Source organism: Canis lupus, chromosome 19, assembly GCF_048164855.1.
Source record: "Canis lupus baileyi chromosome 19, mCanLup2.hap1, whole genome shotgun sequence".
In the NCBI taxonomy this organism is placed as follows: Eukaryota; Metazoa; Chordata; class Mammalia; order Carnivora; family Canidae; genus Canis; species Canis lupus.
Window position 1 is genome coordinate 23,473,145 of NC_132856.1, and position 22,096 is coordinate 23,495,240.

A 22,096-nucleotide genomic window follows, 5' to 3' on the forward strand; every position below is an offset into this window, starting at 1 on the left:
TCACATTTCAAAAAGAGAGAATTCCCTTTCTCATTTAAAGTGCCATAACCCACAGTGTCACAGTTAATAAAAAGTGCAATATCAAACCTATACTGCATTCATGAAAGCCAGTTACAACTTTATATTGTCTTGAATATGGAAAGGTTGAATAGGCACCACCACCACCAAAACAATTCAAAGGCCTTCATTTTATCATGCTATTAACACATTTGTTAGAATGATATAAAATCACTGGCTTAGTTTACACGCTGATGACACTCGTGGAACTGCCCAGCTCTACCTTCCTGTCCAATGAACTGTGCCATTATTTATATCTAAAAAGAATCGACTGTATTATCATAAATGAGATGCAGTCCATCACCGCGCATGATGATCAAGTATCTCAAGGGCTGAATTCTGAGTCACCTTCATGCAAACTCAGCTATGCACTATTATTGTCATTGCTCCATTACCTCAGCTTTTTCTTTGGAACTGTAGATAAACCTTACATTACATATGCAGGGCAAATGAGAGCTCTCAAGGAAGGATTCATCTCCCAAAGAAAAATAATGGCATAGAACATGACATGCAACATATGACATGCTTCCTTCATGTACTTAGACAGAATGTCATCCAAACATTAGCAATATTGCTAGGTGTTAATTAAACACTGATAAAACAAGCTCATTAAAAAAAAATCTTAAAACAATAAAGACAAATATAAATCTAGAACAAAAGCCTGTCTCAGTTTCTTCTTATATCCACTCTCTGAAAGTAATCAATTTTAGAGTCTACATGCATTTTTTATATTTCTAGGCTAATTCAAATAGAATTGCATAAAATATAATCACATATATACAATATATGCATTTAAAACAAACACCTGGTTGTGTGATGCATGTTTTCCTAAAGTTTGCATTTTTAAAACAATAACATAGGGATGCCTGGATGGCTCAGTCAGTTAAGCAACTGCCTTTGACTCAGGTTATGATCCTAGAGTCCTAGGTTCAAGGCCCATACTGGGCTCCCTGCTCAGTGGGGAGGCTGCTTCTCCCTCTCCCTCTGCCAGTCACTCCCCCTGCTTGTTCCTTCTCTCTCTGTCAAATAAATAAATAAAATCTTTAAGAAAATACAACAATAACATAATACAGACAACTTTCCATGTCAACACACCTTGATCTTCCTCTTCTGTTTTAAAGCAGCTACCTTGTGTTCCATTCTAGATTTCTAGATTTAAGGACATTTAGGTGGCTCCCAATTTTCACCATTGTAAGTTAGGCAGAAAAAAAGTAAGTAATGCATAAGTATATATCACTGCATTCATGAATATTTTACACCATAATATAAGCTTTTCTCTTTAAGGTAGAAGACAGTTGGACAACGAGAATGCCTATTTTACACTTTAATGGATGCTTCTCAAATTCCCCGCAAAAAGGCTATTCCACTTATATTCCTTTTTCAAAAATTTTTTTTAATTTTTTTATTAATTTTTTATTCATGAGAGACAGAGAGAGAGAGAGAGAGAGAGAGAGAGACAGGCAGAGGGAGAAGCAGGCTTCATGCAGGGAGCCTGACATGGGACTCAATCCCAGGATCAGGCCCTGGGCTAAAGGCAGTGCTAAACCGCTGAGCCACCTGGGCTGCCCCTCCAATTATATTCCTAACAGAGGATCCAAGTGCCCAATTATTCACTCCTTCCCCAACAATGACTCCAAAAGGTTTGAGAAACTTTCTAACAATTTTTGTGAGCAGCTTAAAAAATGATATATCAGATAAAGTGGTAGTATCCAAAATCTATAAGGAACTTTTCAAACTCAACACCCAAAGACCATATAATCTAATCAAGAAATGGGCAGAAAACATGAACAGACATTTTTCCAAAGAAGACATACAAACGGCCAACACATGAAAAAATGCTCATCTTCACTTGGCATCAGGAAAATAAAAATCAAAACCACAATGAGATATCACCTCACACCAGTCAGAATGGTTAAAATTAACAACTCAGGAAATAACAGATGTTGTTGGTGAGGATATGGAGAAAGGGGAACACTCTTACACTGTTGGTGGGAATGCATCTGCTGCAGCCACTCTGGAAACCTTTTTGATTCCTCAAAAAGTTGAAAATAGAGCTCCCCTACGACTGGGTATTTACCCCAAAGATACAAATGTAGTGACCCAAAGGGACACCTGCAGCCCAATGTTTATAACAGCAATGTCCACAACAGGCCACAATGGAAAGAGCCTAGATGTCCACTGACAGATGAATGGATAAAGAAGATGTGGTATGGTGTGTGTGTATACACACACACACACACACACACACACACACACAATGAAAATACTACTCAGCCATCAAAAACAGTATCTTGCCATTTGCAATGGTGTGGATGGAACTAGAGGATATGCTAAGTGAAATAAGTCAATCAGAGAAAGACAATTATCATATGATTTCACTCATACGTGGAATTTAAGAAGCAAAACAGAGGATCATAGAGGAAAAGAAGAAAAAATAAAACAGTGAAATCAGAGAGGGAGACAAACCATAAGAGACTCTTAATCATAGGAAACAAATGGAAGAGGGTCACTGGAGGGGAGACGGATGGGGAAATTGGGTAATGGGTGACAGACATTAAGGAAGGCACACGATGTAATGAGCACTGGGTGTTATAGAAGACTGATAAATCACTGACCTGTACCTCTGAAACCAATAAAACATTATGTGTTAATTAACTGGATTTAAGTAAAATTTTTAAAAATAAAAATATATATTAAAAAATCTAAACAATTTAAATTATTTTTAAATGTTTTTATTGAGATGTAATTGGCAAATAATATGTCAGTTTCAGGTACAGCATGATTCAATAAATGTATATATTGTGAAATGATCACAATAAGTCTAGATAACATCCATCACCACACAAAGTTACAATTCTTTTAATTTTTAAAATTTGTGCAGAATGATATAATAGCAATCTTCCCACCCCGGAAAGATAAAAAATTTAAAAAATTATTAAAAAATTGCCATTTGCTTTGGATTAAATATTAGAAATAACAATAAGTCCTTCTGGGGTTCCCCTGTGCAGTCCCATTCTCTTCTCTCTTCCCAGATGCAACTTACCCAGAATTTGTGTATCCATTCAGTCTATGTCTTTTGCATCTGCAACATAGCACCTAAAAAATTTGTTATTTTACGTGATCTTCTTTAAAGAATACATAAATGTTGACTGTATGTATGACTGAACCAACTTGCTTTTATCACTTAGGTATTACATTTCTGAGATCTATCCATGATGATATATACACATCTAATTTGCTTATTTTCTCCACTTTATAATGTTCTGTGTAATCCACTCCCTCATTGAGAGACATTTAGGCTAATTGAAATTTTTTACAATCACAAGAAATACTGAGTGAACAACCATGTGCATGTCTCCTTTATGGTTTCTTTAGAGGAATTGTTACAGAGTAGGTTCCATGCATTAAAAACTTCATTAAATGTTGCCAAATTTTCCCCATGGTATCTGTATAATCTGTGCCCCTGCTAGCCAACATATGAGGGCTATGATTTCTATTCTGTCCAAACATGGTATTTTCAGGCTTTCTAATTTTTGCCAACCTAATTGTATGTGAAATAGTATCTGGTTATTGCTCTAATTTGCATTTCTCAGATTATAAATAATGTTGAGCTTTTGTGAATTGTCTACATATATTCTTTTTCCTTCCCTCTACCCAATACTTTTCTTACTAATTTTTAGAAGTTCTTTATATATTCTAGGTACTAATCCTAAGCCTGTTATTTATGTTATCGACGTTGTTTTCCTCTTTATTGCTTGTCTTTTGACTGTGTTTCTATTTAACTGCATCTACCTTCCTTGAAAAAAGGATCAGGAATAAAAGCCTTAGAAAGAGATCATCCACTGTCATTTATTCCATTTGAATTGTGCTTTCATCAAACTTCCAAAGTAAAATTTAAAGAGTTTTAAAAAACAAAGAAAGCATATGATGTTTTTAAATTATTTCCCAGAAAGTATTTTTAATATTCTTATTAGGGAACTAATCCATAAATATTATAATAAAAAACATCAGTCTATAAAATCTGGCTTCTTAACATTGGAAAATTAGCTTTTTAAAAGATTTCATTTATTCATTTATATATTTGAGAGAGAGAGAGTATATGAGCAGAGGGAGGGCAGTGAGAATCTCAAGTCGACTCCGCACTGAGCACTGAGCCTGGAGCCCGATCCAGCCCTTGATCTCACCACCCTGAGATCACAACCTGAGCCGAAACCAAGACTTGGATGCTTAACTGACTGTACCACCCAAGCACCCCATCAGCTCTATTGAAATGAGAACTTCTGTATACAAAAAGATTCACTATTTAAACAAAGTCAGTATGATATTCAATCTTAATACAGAAGATTAAAACCTTATATGATAACTAGCAATCACCTCTGTGGCAACTAAATTTGCCTTTCAAGTGAGAAGTCACACAATCATAGCATCAATGTCCTAACTTTTATAATACCATCCCTTGAAAGTGTTGTTAAAAACACAATTTAGCAACTGGTAAAGGAATCCCCTTATCCTATAACAATAAGCATCAAAGACATATTTTCTAGGGACTTATTTCATATTAAACATATTTTATAACATAAATAATCTCCAATTAAAAGCAGAACTGACACTACAAAGGAACTAACTCTGATACAATCATCAGAAATTGTGTTTGCTCAAGTACAAACACTCTCAGATTGTTCCTTATTCCTTTCTCCAAAAGAGAAAAATAAACTAAGTGGAGTTATCAGATAAAAGGATAACAAAACACTTGAGGCTTTTGAAGCATTTTGCCAAATTTTCACCACAAAAATTATACCAATTTACTTTATTACTGGCAGCATATGAATGCCCATTTCTCCACATCTTCATAAGAGACTGAATTGCAGTGTCATAAACCACAAATATACAGATAATAATGTGGTAAACAAAAAGTCTATTATTTTATTTTGATAGTATTTTTGTTATTTTACTGTAAATTTTTTAATTTGTTATGTTTGTTAAAGAACAACTATTTTTTTCATTGTCAATTAAAAAAAAAATTCTACCACCCAGTAATTTTTTTAAAATGGGAAGGGAGAAAAAAAAAGAGAAATAAGAGTCAATTTAGAAACTCATGCCAAATAAAGGAGTGATATAAGATGTAAAAGAGTTTTGTTTTGTTTTTAAAATTCCAGAAGGCAAAGCAGAAAAATGGAAATCATTCTTCACCACTCAACTGCATTGGAGACAGGAACAAGACCTACCTATGCCCAAGGAGAGCAATGCTCCCTCTAAAATGTTTCCTTACTGTTTAAAATGCTACAAAGTTGAGTCATATCCCCATATTAACTGGGTGGCCTAACCAACTGCATTGAACATTTCTCCATTATCTTTTCATCTCATGTATCCCTCCTGGATGCTCTATGAAGACCAAAAGGCAGAAGGGTAAGACAAATGCAACAAGAACTTCTGCAAAAGAGTTCTAAAAGAAGAAAAAGGACCTGAATATTTTGGTTTATTTCCACCACTCTTGAAATAAAACCATTAAATGACACAGAGATCATTTCCTGTTTCCTTCTAAAAGTTGTTTTTAATATTTTTTTAAGCTTCTCCTGAGTCAACTCTGAGAAATTCTTTGAGTCCAGCAGAAATGTCTTCTCTTGTGTTCATACAGATACTATTTATTCTTAATAGTATTTACACTAGTTGGGAGAGTTTGCTCTCATACATTTAAAAGGCACACAGAGAGGTAAATGATCTTGGGGAAAACTCAATACTAGAAAGTACAGTCAATGATCTAAGCTAAAGTAAAGCAGATGGTGTACTAAACTAAAGGGAGCATTCAAAACTGCCTGGAACAAACAGCTTGCGTTTCCCACCTGAAATCAAAAGTAATTTCAACTCCAAGTTTTGTACCTGTATATGCCATGAGCTGAGGATCAGAGGAGAATATGACATCCAGCTCATAGACGAAGCCATCTGTATTATCTCAAAGTTGTCCATCATATATGTCCCTTGCCAACAGAATATAACCTTCATCAAATAAGGACCTTTGTGTTTGTTTTTTAATCTATTTGTTTGGCTGCTGTATACTCAGTATATATGTGCTTGGTATATACTCAGATTTGTGTTGAATTACTCAATGAATAAATGATCTATTTATTTATTCCAGCATTTGACCCACAAGGTCCCATCTCTAAATACCATGAGGCTTTTTCATTCAATGGTTCAAAAGAGAACATTTTGGACACAGAAAGTAAGAATTCCAGAGATCAATGGCCTATTTAAGTTGTATTTCAAGTTTTGAATCCCTTTCATTCTTTCAGTGCAAAGGGTATTACAGCACCGTGGTTAGGAACAAAGAGTATTTGGGGAAGCAAGGAAAGGATCAAATACAGGATCCATCAGTTCTAATTGTGTGGCCTCTGACAAGTTTCTTAACCTCTCTCCCAAGCCAAACAGGCATTGATAGCACTTACCTCACAGTGACAACTGAAGTATCCAGTATAACAATTTATGTGAAGTATTTATGTAGCACAGTGATCAGCATATATTACTTAGCCAATAATAAAAGCTGCTACTTTTATTGTGTACGTGGTCAAAGATGTAGAAAAGGGAGTACGATGACGACTTCTATTATAAACCACACCCATCTATAGGTTAGCCAGTCTCCATCCTAGACTCTCTCCACTTGGGCATCCTTTAAAACAGGCAAACAAAACCTCAACCACAGTCCTCCTGGTTGGATTCTGCAATCCACTTCAGAATTTACCAGAGTTTGATCAGTCTTGTGACAAGCTCTCTGAAGTCACTTCTTAAATGTTAAGTAACTATATCGTTAAAGGTTTGTAAAATAAGGCTTAGAGAAAATTAAAGATTAAACAAATGGACTTGCACATAACTCATTCCTCAGGTATTTGGGAAAATTCTGAAATGTGTCAGAATGATAAAAAATAACAAATCATCTTAAGTGAAAGACAACTGATAGAATGCCAGATCATGGCACTTATTAACCAAAGTGATAGAGTTCCAGTTTTACTTTTCTAAAAGCTGACATTATGCACACAACTATTACTCATTAAATCCGCTTCAAAAGTAACAACAGAAGAACAGATTGAAGGGCAATTCAAGACTGACTTCAAGACTTACTACAAGACAGAGTTTGTATCAGTGTTAAGACAGATCAGTAGAAAAGAAAAAAGTGCAGAAATAGACCTCACATTTATGATCAACTCATTTTTGAAAAAAGAACAAAGAAATGCCATAGAGAAAAAAAGTCGTTTCTTTTTTTTTAAGATTTTATTTATTTATTCATGAGAGACATGGAGGGGGGGGTGTGGGCAGAGACACAGGCAGAGGGAGAAGCAGGCTCCATACAGGGAGCCCAATGTGGGACTCGATCCCAGGACCGGGATCCTGCCCTGAGCAGAAGGCAGACGCTCAACTGCTGAGCCCCCCCAGGCATCCCAAAAGTCTTTTCAACAAATGTTGAAACAATTGGACATCCATATGCAGAAAAAAAAACTTATTTCAACCCATATCTTACAACATATACAAAGACTATAACTCAAAATGAATCATAATATTTAAAACTGTAAAACTTCTAGAGGAAACACAGAAGAAAATTTCTATGACCTTAGATTAGGCAGAGTTCTTAGATATGACACCAAAAGCACGATTAATAAAAGAATGGATTAATAAATTGGTCTTTGCCAAATTAAAAACTTCTGTTCTTCAACAGATACTATTAAGAATGAAAAGATAAGGGATCCCTGGGTGGCGCAGCGGTTTGGCGCCTACCTTTGGCCCAGGGCGCGATCCTGGAGACCCAGGATCGAATCCCACGTCGGGCTTCTGGTGCATGGAGCCTGCTTCTCCCTCTGCCTGTGTCTCTGCCTCTCTCTCTCTCTCTCTCTCTCTCTGTGACTATCATAAATAAATAAAATTTCAAAAAAATAAAAAAAAATAAAAAAAAGAATGAAAAGATAAACTGAAACTGGGAGAAAACACTTGCAGAGCAGACATCTGATATAGGATGTCTTCATCCAGAACAAATAAAGAACATTCAAAACACAATCAAACAAAGAACCTAAATAAGAAATGAGCAAATGATTTGCACCAACATTTACCAAAAGAAGATATATAGATAGCAAAGAGACATATGGAAAGATGCTCTATGTCATCAGTCACTAAGGAGATGTATAATACTTTCTCATTGTGGTTTTTATTCACATCTATCAGTGTATACACCTCTCAGATAATTAAAAGGCATACCAAGTGTTGAAAAAGATATAAGGAAATGGAGCTCTCATACACTGCTGATAAGAATATAAAATGGTACAACCACTTTGGGGAAAAGTTTGGCAGCTTGTTAAAAAGTAAAATGTATGCCCACTATATGATTCAGCTGGTCCACTCCCGAAGTATTGACTCAAGAAAAAAGAAAGAAGGCATTCATACAGAGAACTGTACACAAATGTTTAAAGCAGCTTTATTTACAATATTCCAAGACTGAAAACAACTCCAAATGTCAAAAGATAGGTAAATGTTTTAAGCTATCATTTATGTTTTGTCTCTTGTTCACCACCGCATCCCCAGTGTCTAGTGCTCTGCTTGGCACATAGTTTGTACTAAATCAGTATTTGTGAAATGAATAAAGATTCCAGAGAGGATGAAAGGAGACAGTAATTAATAAACAATTATGGGTAACACTGCTTTAAGCCAATGATGACAAGCTGTCTCGAGTTTTAATTCAAAATTTGTAGTAATAGGGTTATAATACTAGTCTTTAACAATTACTGAACATTTACATTTTTGCACAGAGACATTACTTTGTATCTCCAATAACCTTACATCATTATCCACAACAACCTTATAGTCATTATTATAGTGTGTTGTGTTACAACACAATCATCATTATTATTGCCTTTTTGCCAAGGAAAAATAGAGGCTCTCAGAGGTTAAGTAATCTGGCATCCAAGATCACACTCCTAGTATATAGGAGAGGCAAAATTAGAAACCAAGTGAACTGATTCCAGCACTTCTTGAACAGACTCTCCCAAAACATATCCCAAACGAAGGCTATGACTTAGAGTTAGAAGCTATGACTTCTAGAAGGGAGTTCAATTTCTTAAATCCAACTTCAGGGTTATTGGAAAGGACTGCTAAATCTCAGTCAGTGGCAACTCAACAACATCCTTCTGCTGACCACTGATTTAAAAAAATAAGAAAGAAGCCCCCAGCGATAAGGCTGGTGCTTGATGTAGTTAACCAAATGAGCTGACTTTAGAGATGACCCCAGCCACCCCATCACCCAAGAGTTGGTCAGGGTCAGAAACAGGTTTCAGGTCACAGAACAGAGCACAATCAATAGGCGAACAGACAAATCATGCCGATGACCTTGAACTCATTGATCCAGTGTTCTAAATCAGACTTTGCTTATCATCAGAAACCACTAGGGAGTTTTTTCTTATTTTTTTTTTTAAATAAAGATAGAAAGAATACTTACACATCCTAGGTCTGAGCCCAGCTATCTTTATTTTTAAAAGTTCTCTAGGTTATCCCAATGATTTGGTAGTTTGGAAATCACTGTTCTCAACCACACACTAGACCCACATCCTAGGGAAAGAACTGTTCTTATGATACACATCAAATCTTTATCTCTATGGTTTCATAATAATTGAAACTAAAACCCATAAAATGTGGTCAACTTAAAAGAGCAATCTAGTTCCTCAACTCTTTGAAGACTCAGAGATCATAGCTTGTGAACTCCACAAACAAAATGGGTAATGATGAAACATGTTAGAAAAAAATCATTATTTTATTATTTTCATTATTATATATTTTGATAAAACAAAACGAAAACAAAGTAACTAATATTAAAACTCAAAAACAAACTCATTTGGATTTTTTTCATCTTTAAAGTAAAAGTAAATATTAAAATGTTCCATCTAGAGGCAATTCTAATTAAATATCATGGACTGCCAAGAACCAAGTCAAAAAGCAAGCTCTCTAAAGACAAAGAATTGAATGTGTTACCAGCTCAGGGTTCTAGAGGTTATGAGTATAACTAAAGACTGCACAGCAATTAAAAGTAGTATTTTTGTCAGAAGATCAAACTAGCGTCATATATTAAAAAAAAAAAAAAAAAAAAAAAAAAGGCCTCAGGCTGGTTTTCAAAGGGGTCTATTTTATACCAGAATAACCTATGAGCTATCTGTTTAACTCTTCATTTGCAGGAAAACATAAATCATCCATACAAGTCCACTGGACAGCTAGGTCACTCAAACATAAAAATCAAGGCATGAAATAAGCAAGTCATGAATTCAACTGTAATTCCACTCCATAAACACTTCCTTAGGCTGCAATATGTCTCAGTACTCTCTAGGTGCTGAGGCCCCAGCAATAAGCTAAGGAGAAAAGATCCATGTTATCATGAAGTTAAAACCAAGCTTTAAGTAGAAATATATTAAGTATGGGATGGTTAAAAATTTATGTAAGTGGAAAAAAATATGTAGCACAATAATCCATCACTGGAGAAGCAAAAGAAATAACTAAAGAAAGTAATAACCACACAATATGAATGTATTTCTTTGTAGTAGATCTTTTTTTTTTTTAAAGATTTTATTTATTTATTCATGAGAGACACAGAGAGAGAGGCAGAGACATAGGCAGAGGGAGAAGCAGGCTCCATGCTGGTAGCCTGTTGTAGCACTTGATCCCAGGTCTCCGGGGTCATGACCTGAGCCAAAGGCAGATGCTCAACCGCTGAGCCATCCGGGCATCCTCTTTGTAGTAGATCTTATGATTCCAATGTAACAGGTCTCAATTTCACCGATGGTCACCCCTCTTATCTTTATTTTCACCAAACATGAGAGACACAATCTAGAAGGAAGGTCCCCCTCTCTACTGTCAGTTGGAATGGGGCCACATCTCAATTTCTAATATAAAGCAAACTGAGCTACTCCCACCTTGCTCCCACCTTGCCAGACTGGGCCAGGGTTTCATCTGTCCCTACTATCCTTAAGTGGACATGGAATGGATGGCTCCCAGTTTGTGCCTGCAAGGCTGACACATTCTGGGATAAATGGGTCAATTAATTGCCTACACCAGGTGAGCAATTCATGACATAGTGATGGGAAGCTACGACACTCAGCATACAGCACATTTTGTAGGCGCAAAGTACTTCCAGATAGGTGGTGACATGTTAAAGGCCTAGATTCAGAATTTACTATGTTATTAATTAGTTTCTTCGTCTGGTTGCAATCTATGCTGATGTGTAGAGGTATTCACAGGATATGACTAGTTGTCTTATCTCAAAATGACCATGGGCCATAGGGAGAAAAACAATTAAGCAATCACTAATCTCTGCTGGCTCACAGGCTATTCATTCTAAGTATGCTCTGTCAAAGGTCATCTTAAAGAAATATGAACTATGGTGGATGAAAGAGAGATAGAGGATGAGAGGAAGAGTAATCAGTGGCATAATGGCCCAAACTTCAGTTTCCTAATTGAAAAGACTGTGCTCAGATCCATAAAATTTATCTAAAACTTGGCAAAATGACAACAGCAAAAACAGTTATTTAAGAAAAATAAGTTGGGGACACTGGGGTGGCTCAGTCAGTTAAGTGTCTGCTTTTGGCTCAGGTACTGATCTCAGGGTCCTGGGACTGAGTCCTGAGTCTTAGTAGTCTGGCTTCCTGCTCAGTGGTGACTCTGCTTCTCCCTCTAACTCTGCCCCTCCCCTAGTTCGTGCTCTCTGTCACGCTCTCTTTTAAATGAATGAATGAATGAATGAATGAATGAATGAATGAAATCTTTAAGACGTTTTTCAAAAAAATTTTTTTTAATTTAAAAGAGCCATAAAACTTGCATTATTAATAATATACTGTTTATATTTAGAAAAATAGGCTCTAAATGAAGCAAAATACTACTAATTTTAACATAGAGGCAAAGACTCAATATATATCAAATTCTTAAATATTACATCAGTTCATAAGACTGTTAATTTAATTAAAACGCAATTCCTTTTATCTAGCTGGTCTGGGAGTATGCTGCTTGAAATTACAATCCAAACCAAGTCATACATAAATAAAAGTTACACTGTAGCAACTTTCATCCAAAGAGATCAATGTACTTCACAAGTAACTCATTCCATCTTTACAAGTTTTTTTTTCTTTTTTTAATTGAAACAACTTTTCTGGGGAGATATTAAAAGATGGGTGGCTTCCTGGTGTTTACTATTCTTTAAGCCCACTTTTCCTCTGTAAGTATTATTTTTCCAGGCCAATTCTTCTCATTTTAATAAATAACAAATTCAGGACTTTCACAAAGTATTATCTCTAAAATAGACATTGGACAGCCATTTTTTACTCTATCCATAGGTATTTCCCCTTAGTGAACACTCCCCCACATTCTTGGTTTGCCCTAATTATGCTACTTTCGTCCTTGAACAAATGATCTAGTCAAATACTCAAAACACAATTTCCTCTTAATATATTCACCTAAGCTGCTTCCTCTTTACTAAAGAAAAGGCTGGCTGCAGGATTCTATCTACCCTCTTTTATCAGCTTTTGTCAACTCCAGCTAGAAAAGAAGGTCACTGGTTTGCCAAGCGTCAGCCAGTGTCACCTCCTGAGTCAATCAGGATGAGCATAAAGAACAAAGATGTGGGAGGTGTTTTAGTTAAAAGGCACCAGGAAGGATGAGAAGAAATTCAGGTAATTGTACCACGCATTTTTTTTTTTTTTTTGCAAAACTAATTAAGAAGACAGTGTTGGAAAAAGAGGGAGAGAGGGTTTAGAAACAGGAGAACATAGGAACGAACAAGACAGCAAGGTATCACAATTTTTTAATTCCGTGGAAAAAGATTATCAGCGATGCAAAAATAAACCAGCTGCAACAAGGCTGCCTGAGGGGAGCCTTGACTGGGAGCAGAGAAAAGGCCACCGACCCACCCACTGTGATCAGAAGTGTGGCCAAGGAAGCCCCCCTCACACTATCATTTCTCACTCCCCATCCAAGCCAGTGGTGATCAAGTTCTCTTAACATAACAAAGATTTCTCGGTGGACATCTTACAAACTCTTCTTCGTAATTTTCTTGATTCATCAAATCTAAGAACAGGATACAGAAGTAGGGAGGTGCATAAATGGCTTTATAAGAGAGACATCTTTGGAAATACTCGTCTGCTTTGCAGCCATGTCCCCAGACAGAAACTCACTGGAGGTAACTCAAGCCTAAAACCAGTGACACTCGAAATCATTCCTTTTAGAAGTCACCTGCACCTCTTTCCTTTTGCCTTAACATTGGCTGATCCAGAAATTCTGATCTCCTGATAAGACAGGGTATAGAGTCCACATTCTTTTCTTCAAGAGTATTTTCTTCAAGTGATTTCAGGAGAAATTTTCATGTTGTTTGCCATGCAGGCATAGGTTGGATATGAACTGATGCTTCCCTCAACAGCCTCAGAGCACCCATTCTCAGACAATGGAATGACTTTCCCCTGAAATGAGAATCCTTCTCAGTACTGTCTGCTCACACTGGTTCAGAAAGGTGTAACAGCTTCACATTCTCTCTACAAATAGTAAGCTATACTTCCTAAAATTTTAGTCTGGTTAAATCTGGTTAGCCTGATCAATCCCTTTCCATGGCTTCCCACTGCTCTTGGGATGAGAATCCTTAAGATCATCTACAAAGCCCCGGATGTTCTGGCCCTTGTCTACTTTTTACCCTTATGCTGTAACCATTCTCGCCTCGCTCTCTGCACACAACCATCCTGACTTCACTTCTTGGCATCCTGGAGCTGCCAAGCCCTCTGGCACCAAGGGCCTGGCCACAAGCTTTTTCTCTGCTCTGAAATATTCTCTCACCACAGGCTCCAGAGCTAACACCTATGCTTCCTTCAGCTCCACGATCACTTAGAGGATTCTTCCCTGCTCAAACTACTCCCTTTTCCTTTGCTTCATATTCTCACAGAACATTTTTTCTTTACTTCATAGCACTTACCTTAGTTCACTTCTGTGAGTGGGGCTGGGAAGATTATTTGATTATGTATCCACCTCCCACCCCCACTTACGATAAGCTCCAGAACAAAGGCCCTATCTGGTTTTGCTCAACATTGGGTCCCTAGTACACAGATGCTCAATAACTATTTGTTGAGTAAGTGAATGAATACATACTTGTTTCTATTTCCTCTCTGCTCATTCACTCAACAAGTTGACAGCTCCACCCTTTCCCCTCCACTGCCCCAAATCTAATCTTTCAAAGGTCCCACTGATCTCCCAATTGAATAATACAATGCACACTTTTCAATCCTTAATTTCTTGGACATATATGACATATCTACAATTGATCACCTCAAAACTTTTCTGCCATACCAGATTCTCCAGGTTTTGTTTGTTTCTCCATACTCTGTCCTTCCCTCTATTGGTGTATTCCAGAGTTCTTCTCAAAACCTACATCTTCTCTCACAACACTCTCTCTGGTAAACCCATACTCTGGATTAAAATACTTACTACTGAGTCTCAAACTTGTAGCTCAAGTTCAAACTTGGCTCAAGAAGCAGGTGGATTCCTAATCCTGATCACAAGAGCCCTGCCCATCTCTCCAGTCTCACCCCCAGCACGGCCAGCTTTCTCTTTGTTTTTGTCTGCTCTCATCTGCCACAGAGCCTCTGCACATGGATCTGCCTGAAATACTCTTCTCTCATCACTACACCAAATTAAAGTCTACTCACTCTTCAGACTGCAGGTCAGGGGTAACTAGGAAAGTCCTCTCTGACTTTTTACACTGAATCTTCCACCACTAGCTCCCATAACATTGTGTCCCTGTCTTTTCTGCTACCCCCCAACACTGCAACTGTGCATCCATTTCTGTGATAATGTGATGAACATTCATCTCTTCTATTAGTGGTGAACATCATGACGGCACATACAAATCCTCAAACCAAGAACAATGCCCTGTATGTTGGTGGCGCTCAACAAATACTCGTTTTATTTATTAACTCCTGCTCGATAGCTTTAGAAGAATGAGTACAGAATAAATGCAAAAGCACAGGCTGTGAATCAGGTAGATTTAACTTGGCTACTTTGCTCATTCATTCAATAATTCACATTCATTATTCATTAATCCAGTAAGAGTTTATTTATGAGGCCTTACTATATATTGGACATACTGTAAAATGCTCATGATCAGAGGTGAATAAAAGAGATATGATCCCAACTCTCAAAAGACTGGAAGCCCATGTGCACAGACCAGAGGTCAACAGACTTTCTTTTCTATAAAGATCCAGAAAGTAATTACTTTCAGTTTTGTGGGCCGTGAGTTCTCTGTTGCACTACTCACTTCACCATACTGTGAAAGCAGCCTAAGACCATATGAAAATGAAGGAGCATGGCTGTCTTCTAATAAAACTTTACAGAAATAGGCAGAAGGCAGAAGATGGCCAGGGACATTGTTTGCCAAGCCCTGATAGAGACCAATGTTCCCATCTCTATTATGTTTAGTTCTCCTCTATGTAAAATATATATAGTATCATGCTACCTTCCTTCTCCTTTATAACAAGGTTCCATTCACTTTACCTCTTTTGGTTGTTTTAACCACTGCTTTCTTCTTATGTCTTCTAAGACTTCTGGAGTCAATGCTTTCATAATTTACTCCCCAAATTATTTTGAGAGCATCCCCACCTCCCATCATATTCCTCTAAAACTGAATCCCCCACCTCCACCAGCTCCAAGTGGCATCTATCTGAACATCCCTCTTTTTTGCTAAAATGAAAATAAATGAAACAACTCACAGAAAGAAACGCAAACGCATTCCACCCACAGCTACCCAACACCGTTACAATGTCAGATCCACACTTGGCAGGGTCACATATAGGTGCTTCATTTCTTGGTCCCTGCTCACCTGTCCAGCTTCAACTCCCAACACTCTCTTGGTCCCATCTTCTACTATCTTGCATTTCACTGCGTCACACCAAGATCCAGAGTTCAGAAAGGTGTAACAGCTTCACATTCTCTCTACAAATAGTAAGCTATACTTCCTATATACTGTTGACTTGTCCCTTTCCTCATGCCATGCTCCCTGATCCCAGTCTTTGTTCTTTAAGGCTCCACTCAACATTAGCCACCTCACCTTCTTGTGCTGAACCGCAGTCCCTCTGTGGGCTCACAGTACTTCACCACCTGGCAGACCAACTGAAGCGTTCAATGTTAGAAGGCTTTACTAGTACTGGCTAATATTTATTGAGTTCTTTCGTACTTGTCCTTCAGAACTCCACTCAAAGGCAACCACCTCAGGAGCTGTGCTACATACCTTACATATATTAATTCATTAAACAACCACAACTCTGGAGTTGATTCAGGTGTTTCTGCTCTAACTCCATCTATACAGTCTAAAAAATATCACTTTCTGTAAAATCACACACTATAAATACAAGGGCATATAGGAAAAGAGGTTCGGGACAGACGTCTCCAAACCTCTGGACCTTTGTAACCAGAGCATGAATAACAACAATCAGTAAACCCTAATTCAACATGAGCTGGTTAAATTTCTACTGGCACTTTCAGCCAGCTTCACAGACAGTTTTAAACTCTAAGACTCCTGCTTCCTCCCCTCAAAAGGTAGAGCATGGATGGTAAGTCCATCTAACAGAGAGAATTCTTTAAAAATTACAACCTGATCCTGGATATAAACTTTTTTTGTGAGTGATTGAGTCACTGTAAAGAGAAATATCTTAGCAGCTGCTTCCTCTGCATACTCATCTTCTCCGGAGAGTGGAGTACAGTGAAAAAGGCAAGCAGTTCTTGCAGCTTGGATTCCTCTAAACCTCCAGGAGGGGCAGACGCTTTGTAGACATTCTGCCTATTTTAAAGTCTTCATCTATGGCTAAGGCTTTCTCTTTAAATATGTAAAACTTGTTCTTGACTGCTTCAAACATTTACATGCTGTGGAGAATGAATTCAAAGGAATTCCCTGTTACACTAGCACAAGTTCTTCATTTACCAGTAACACTAGAGGTACTCACATTAAAGAAACATACTACAACAGGATGGCAGGCGTGGGGGGGGGGGGTGCTGCCACTGTGCCCATTTTACAGATAAGGAAACTAAGACTGAGACTACAGATTAGCTTACCTGACCAAGATTACTAACGACAGCTGAGATTCGAAGGCAAGATACATAATTCCAGATTTGTGCATTTAAGGAAGGAGGAATTGCAGTATCCCTGAATTCTTTTCCCAAAGAAAAGCCTTTGAGAGAAAACTTGCAAACACACACATACACACACTCTCTCTCTTCTCAAGAGAATTCAAATCAGTATTAATATATAAAACTAAAGTAAAACTAATAAATCTATAGAAGTGAATTGTATACACCTGTCCTCACATTTGCAGATCAATCACCAACAAACATCCTCAGCCTCCACTCATTTTCTGTTTAGTAAAGGGAAGAAAATAAAAGCTATAAAACATTCTGTGACTGCAAATTATGTCAGAAATGAGTTTTCATGTTAGAGATTTAGTAAACCTAATGATTAAATATTTAAGATGGATTTTAAGCGGTTTGTGCAAATAAACTCATGGCAGCTCTGGGTGCATCCTGATCATCTAGTCCTAGCACATCTGAGCTGGGTCTCTGCTCACAAGGCCTCAGGAACATCTCAGAGACTCAGTAAGTGATAGCCAGTAGTGATACTGCTATTATTATAGGAAGTAAAGCACATATAGGCAAAATAAAAGAATATCTAAATAATAATGCAAGAGGTTTTCTAACGCACATCCTGCCACCCTCAAGGAGAAATTGGCCACTGTAACTACAGTGGACCTGTAAGCCTTATATACACTGAGGTTCTTTGTCATGGTAACTGTTCTGTGTAGCTCAGGCTTTAAAAAAAAAAAAAAAAAACCTAATGTTTCTTTCAAGGGCTTTCAAAGTCCTTTGTTATCTTCATCTTACACGAATTAAATTCCAGTGATGTGTAGGTGGGCACTTCTCAAGGAAAAAGAAGCGACAGACAGCTCATTGAATGCCAGTGTTAGGGGGCAAGTCTGAGACCAGCTGGTCAGATGGGGAAACTGAGACCCAGGAAAGCAACTACCCCAAGGTCATACTACAGGTCGATGTTTGATTTCAGGGCTGTAGTTTTGATTATAAAGTAGCAAGTAGTAAGATCGGTTGAAGACAATGGCCTTTGGTCTTATCTCAAGATAATACATATCATAGAAATAAGATAAATGGTTTATTAGCAAAAAATAAAGGTCAGTGAGTAAGCTAGTGTTGAGTACAGAACACTCAAGGTGACACAGGTTCCTAAAAGGCAAAAAAATAAAGAGATAAGACTAAAATTTTATACATAAGAGATGGGGTTGGGACAGCAGGATCTTAGACAAGAAACAAAAGGATATATCATGTAAGGAAGAAGTCAAGTAACCCCATGGCAGGTGAGTCAAAATACCTGGTAACTAGAAAAAATAATTATGCAATTTGATTAACAATAAAAATTTCCTGAACAGAGATATAGATTTCCATCAGTTTACTGGCTCTACAAAGCAGGTATTGGAGCTCGTGGATGAGATGCTGTGATTAAATGTATTTTGAACATTACCTAACATTACCACTTACCTGAAATTAGTGATGCCTTCAAAAGTGAACTCATAAAATCATATATGGTCACTTATATTTTACCAGAGTTCCAGAACCAAAATTGCTGACTTCTCAGCTTGTAAGTAAAAGTTTAATCTCAGAATCAGGGAGCATTTTGATAGCCTAACATCTACTAAAATTTTTAAAATATACCCCCAATTTATACCAGTTTCCTCAGAATTTTCTATAAGTAAAGATTTAATCCTTACTGTCAATCATCAAAACAATTTCTAAGTAATTTTAAGTATTGGATGTAAAGTAATTTCGGGGGGGGCGGCAGTTAAAAACTGTGCAAAGCATCCCACTCTTTCGCCCCTCCAAGAAAAATACCCTGTTAAGGGAACCTGTATCACCAGATGATTTTTAAGAATAAAAATTCCTTGCTGCTGAAATGTAACTGAATAGTTACCAGCTAAAAGAATCTTTATATATCCCATAGACCTCTGGAGAAATTAATTCCAGATCCTATGTAGAATCAATTTTCCTCACCTTTTGCCAAAGCATTAACCTTTTAATCATTTCTCAAGCACCCATTATGTGGCTGAGTCACTAAGGACTTGGTGTGTGTCCTTGGTTGAAACGCTGACAACAGTGATCAGCATTAATAAATACCGTGCCAGGTAGAGACCCAAGTGCTCTGCAAGCATCATGTCACTGGCTTCTCACAGTAACCCTATGAATGAGGATCTTCTATTATCCTTGTCATGCAGACAAGGGAACTATGGTTCAGAAAGGACTTGAACACTGCCAATCTAACTCCGGATCCCAGACCCTTTACCCATGACAAGAGGCAGAGCACATAATTAAACACCTTTGGGTAAGTGAATTTTTTAAAAATATTTTATTTATTTATTCATGAGAAACAGAGAGAGAGAGAGAGAGAGAGAGAGAGAGGCAGAGACAAAGGCAAAGGAAGAAGCAGGCTCTATGCAGGGAGCCCTACGCGGGACTCAATTCCAGTTCTCTAGGATCAGGCCCTGGGCTGAAGGCGGCACTAAACCGATGAGCCACCCAGGCTGCCCTGGGTAAGTGAATTTAAATTGAAAAATGGTAACTAGGGAGGCCTGGGTGGCTCAGTGGTTGAGCACCTGCCTTCAGCCCAGAGTGTGATCCTGGAGTCCCGGAGTCGAGTTCCATATCGGGTTCCCAGCAGAGAGCCGGCTTTTCCCCCGTCTCTGTCTCTGTCTCTGCCCCTCTCTGTCTCTGTGTCTCTCATGAATAAATAAATAAAATCTTTTTTTTTAAAAAAAAGAAAAAAGAAAAATGGTAACTCCACCAGAAAAGCAAAATTTCGGTGCAGAAATTTGCCAGGGGCATCTTAGGGTTATTTCCAATTTCCTCGTCTTAGTAGGAGGAAGATAAGAACATAATCTTTATCTTCTGATGGAAGAAAAGTACACTTGATGGCTCCTATGCGAGCTATGTCTCTTTGAAGGCTGGACTTAGGTCCACATGCTGGCTGTATAAGCAAAGGACTCCAGCAACAGAAAGAGTTGGTCTTTCCTGTAGAGCTTCCAAAAATGAACCTTTGTTTTATTCCAACCAGGGGCAAGTTGGCCACATGCACTGGATATACTGCCTTCAGGCAGAAAACTAATACTGGAAGAGAAAAAAGAAAGAAAAACACTTTCTGTTGATGTCAATGCACCAGTGTAAAAGGCAAAGCCAAGACTATGGTCACGTCAGTAAAGACCTTTGATGTCACAGGCTGACCCATCAAGAGCCTGCTGCTTGTGAAATTAGAGATGTTAGGGTCCCTTGGACTCGGAAAGGCCATTTTGTGCTACCGTTTCATTAAATCCAATTTGCCAAAAGGAATGTAGTTTCCAAAAGTAGAATTTATATAACACTTGATAGTTTAAAAGTTTCTTAAAAAGAAGTAGCTCTTAACCTTTCTTAAAAGTCAAATACCTTAAGGCCCCATTTGATTAGGAGTTGTGCTTTTCATTTTTGTTAAGAAAATGTATAAAAGGGGGAAAATGAAATCCATGGTTTTTTATCAATTTATACTTCATCACAGCAGCATCAATATTTACTTAAAAGAGAGATGTATGGTATATATACAAGTGAGGTATAAATTTAGTTAGTATCTGTCGACAATGGATTTATTAACCCCTTAGAGCTCCTCCAAAGGTACAAGTGGTTTCTGTAGCTTAAAGTAGGAATCACTGTGTAATTTTAGAATTTCTTATTTCTCATCTCTGTGGGATTTTACAGGATTAATCTATTTTTATCAACTTTGCACAAGTATATGCATATAATGGGATGTACCACACACACAGAAGGCTCTAAAGAGCCACTGAGTATTTTGCAACTTCTTCTCTTTTTTTTTTTTTTTTTTGAGACAGAGAGACAGAGCTCAAGCACATGCAAGGGTGGGGGGAGGAGGGGCAGAGGAAGAGAGAGAATCTTGAGCAAGCTCCACACCTAGCTAGCACAGAGCCCGACAGACGGCTGGATCTTAGGATCCTGAGATCGTAACTTGAGCTGAAATCAAGAGTCAGACGCTTAATCCACTGAGCCACCCAGGCACCACTATTTTGCAACTTCTACTTATCAATTTTACCTGAAAGCAACAACCACTTTGCTTGTCTTCCTCCTCCCCTCTTCTCAAATAAGTGCCTACGTATTGTACCACTGTTGGAAATTTGCCACAACTCTTTACATATTTACCATAGATCTAAGAAGCCCTAGAGGAAAGAAACTTGGTTGATTTTATTTGTACTAGCATTTCCCAATTTTCCTTAGGTTTCTTACAAATTAACCTCCAGACTTCCACAGCAGTGATTTTCAAACATAAGCATGCATTAGAATCTTCTAGAGGGCTGGCTGAAACAGAGAATAATGGCCCCGCTCCCAGAGCTTCTGGCTGGGCAGGTTTGGGATAGACTCAAGGAATTTGTATTTCCATTTTTTTTAATATAGATATTATCAATTTATTTGACAGAGAGAGGGAGTGAGAGCACAAGCAGGAGGAGAAGCAGAGGCAGTCTCCTCGCTGAGGAAGAAGCAGGATTCAGGGCTTGATCCAAGACCCTCGGATCATGACCTGAGCCAAAAGCAGACGCTTAACCAACTGAGCCACCCAGGCACCCAGAATTTGCGTTTCTAGATAGCTCCCAGACATTGCAGGGGCTATAAGCCCCTCAGTCACACTTTGAGAGTTACTGAGTTACAGAATATTCTCCCAGAAACACCATATAGGGTTAAATTCTACACATATTAGCTCACGTCAAACTGAATAAAAGTTTACAGCAAGATTAAATGTCCTTCCAGAATATTATGGCGTTCCCCCCTGTCTAAGGGATATCAACGGTCTTAGGTGTCAATAAAAATGGGCACAATGGCCCCTACTCTTAATGCTAAATTATGAATTCTATCAAGATTATGCCAATTAATGAGTTGAAAAACTCTTGATGTATATGATTTTAATACA

At 37.8% G+C, this 22,096-nt stretch overlaps 1 protein-coding gene and 1 long non-coding RNA gene across 26 annotated transcripts in view; both read right to left on the bottom strand.

Annotated features, from left to right (window-relative positions):
- The window catches only part of MITF (melanocyte inducing transcription factor), a 218,486-nt gene that overhangs the window by 55,212 nt on the left and 141,178 nt on the right, over positions 1–22,096 (bottom strand). The window lies entirely within an intron of this gene.
- On the bottom strand, positions 10,623–17,247 carry LOC140610001 (uncharacterized). Its single transcript, XR_012011792.1, has 2 exons — positions 16,151–17,247; positions 10,623–13,520 (listed from the first exon to the last, which is right to left on the bottom strand). It is a non-coding gene; the product is annotated as an uncharacterized lncRNA (long non-coding RNA).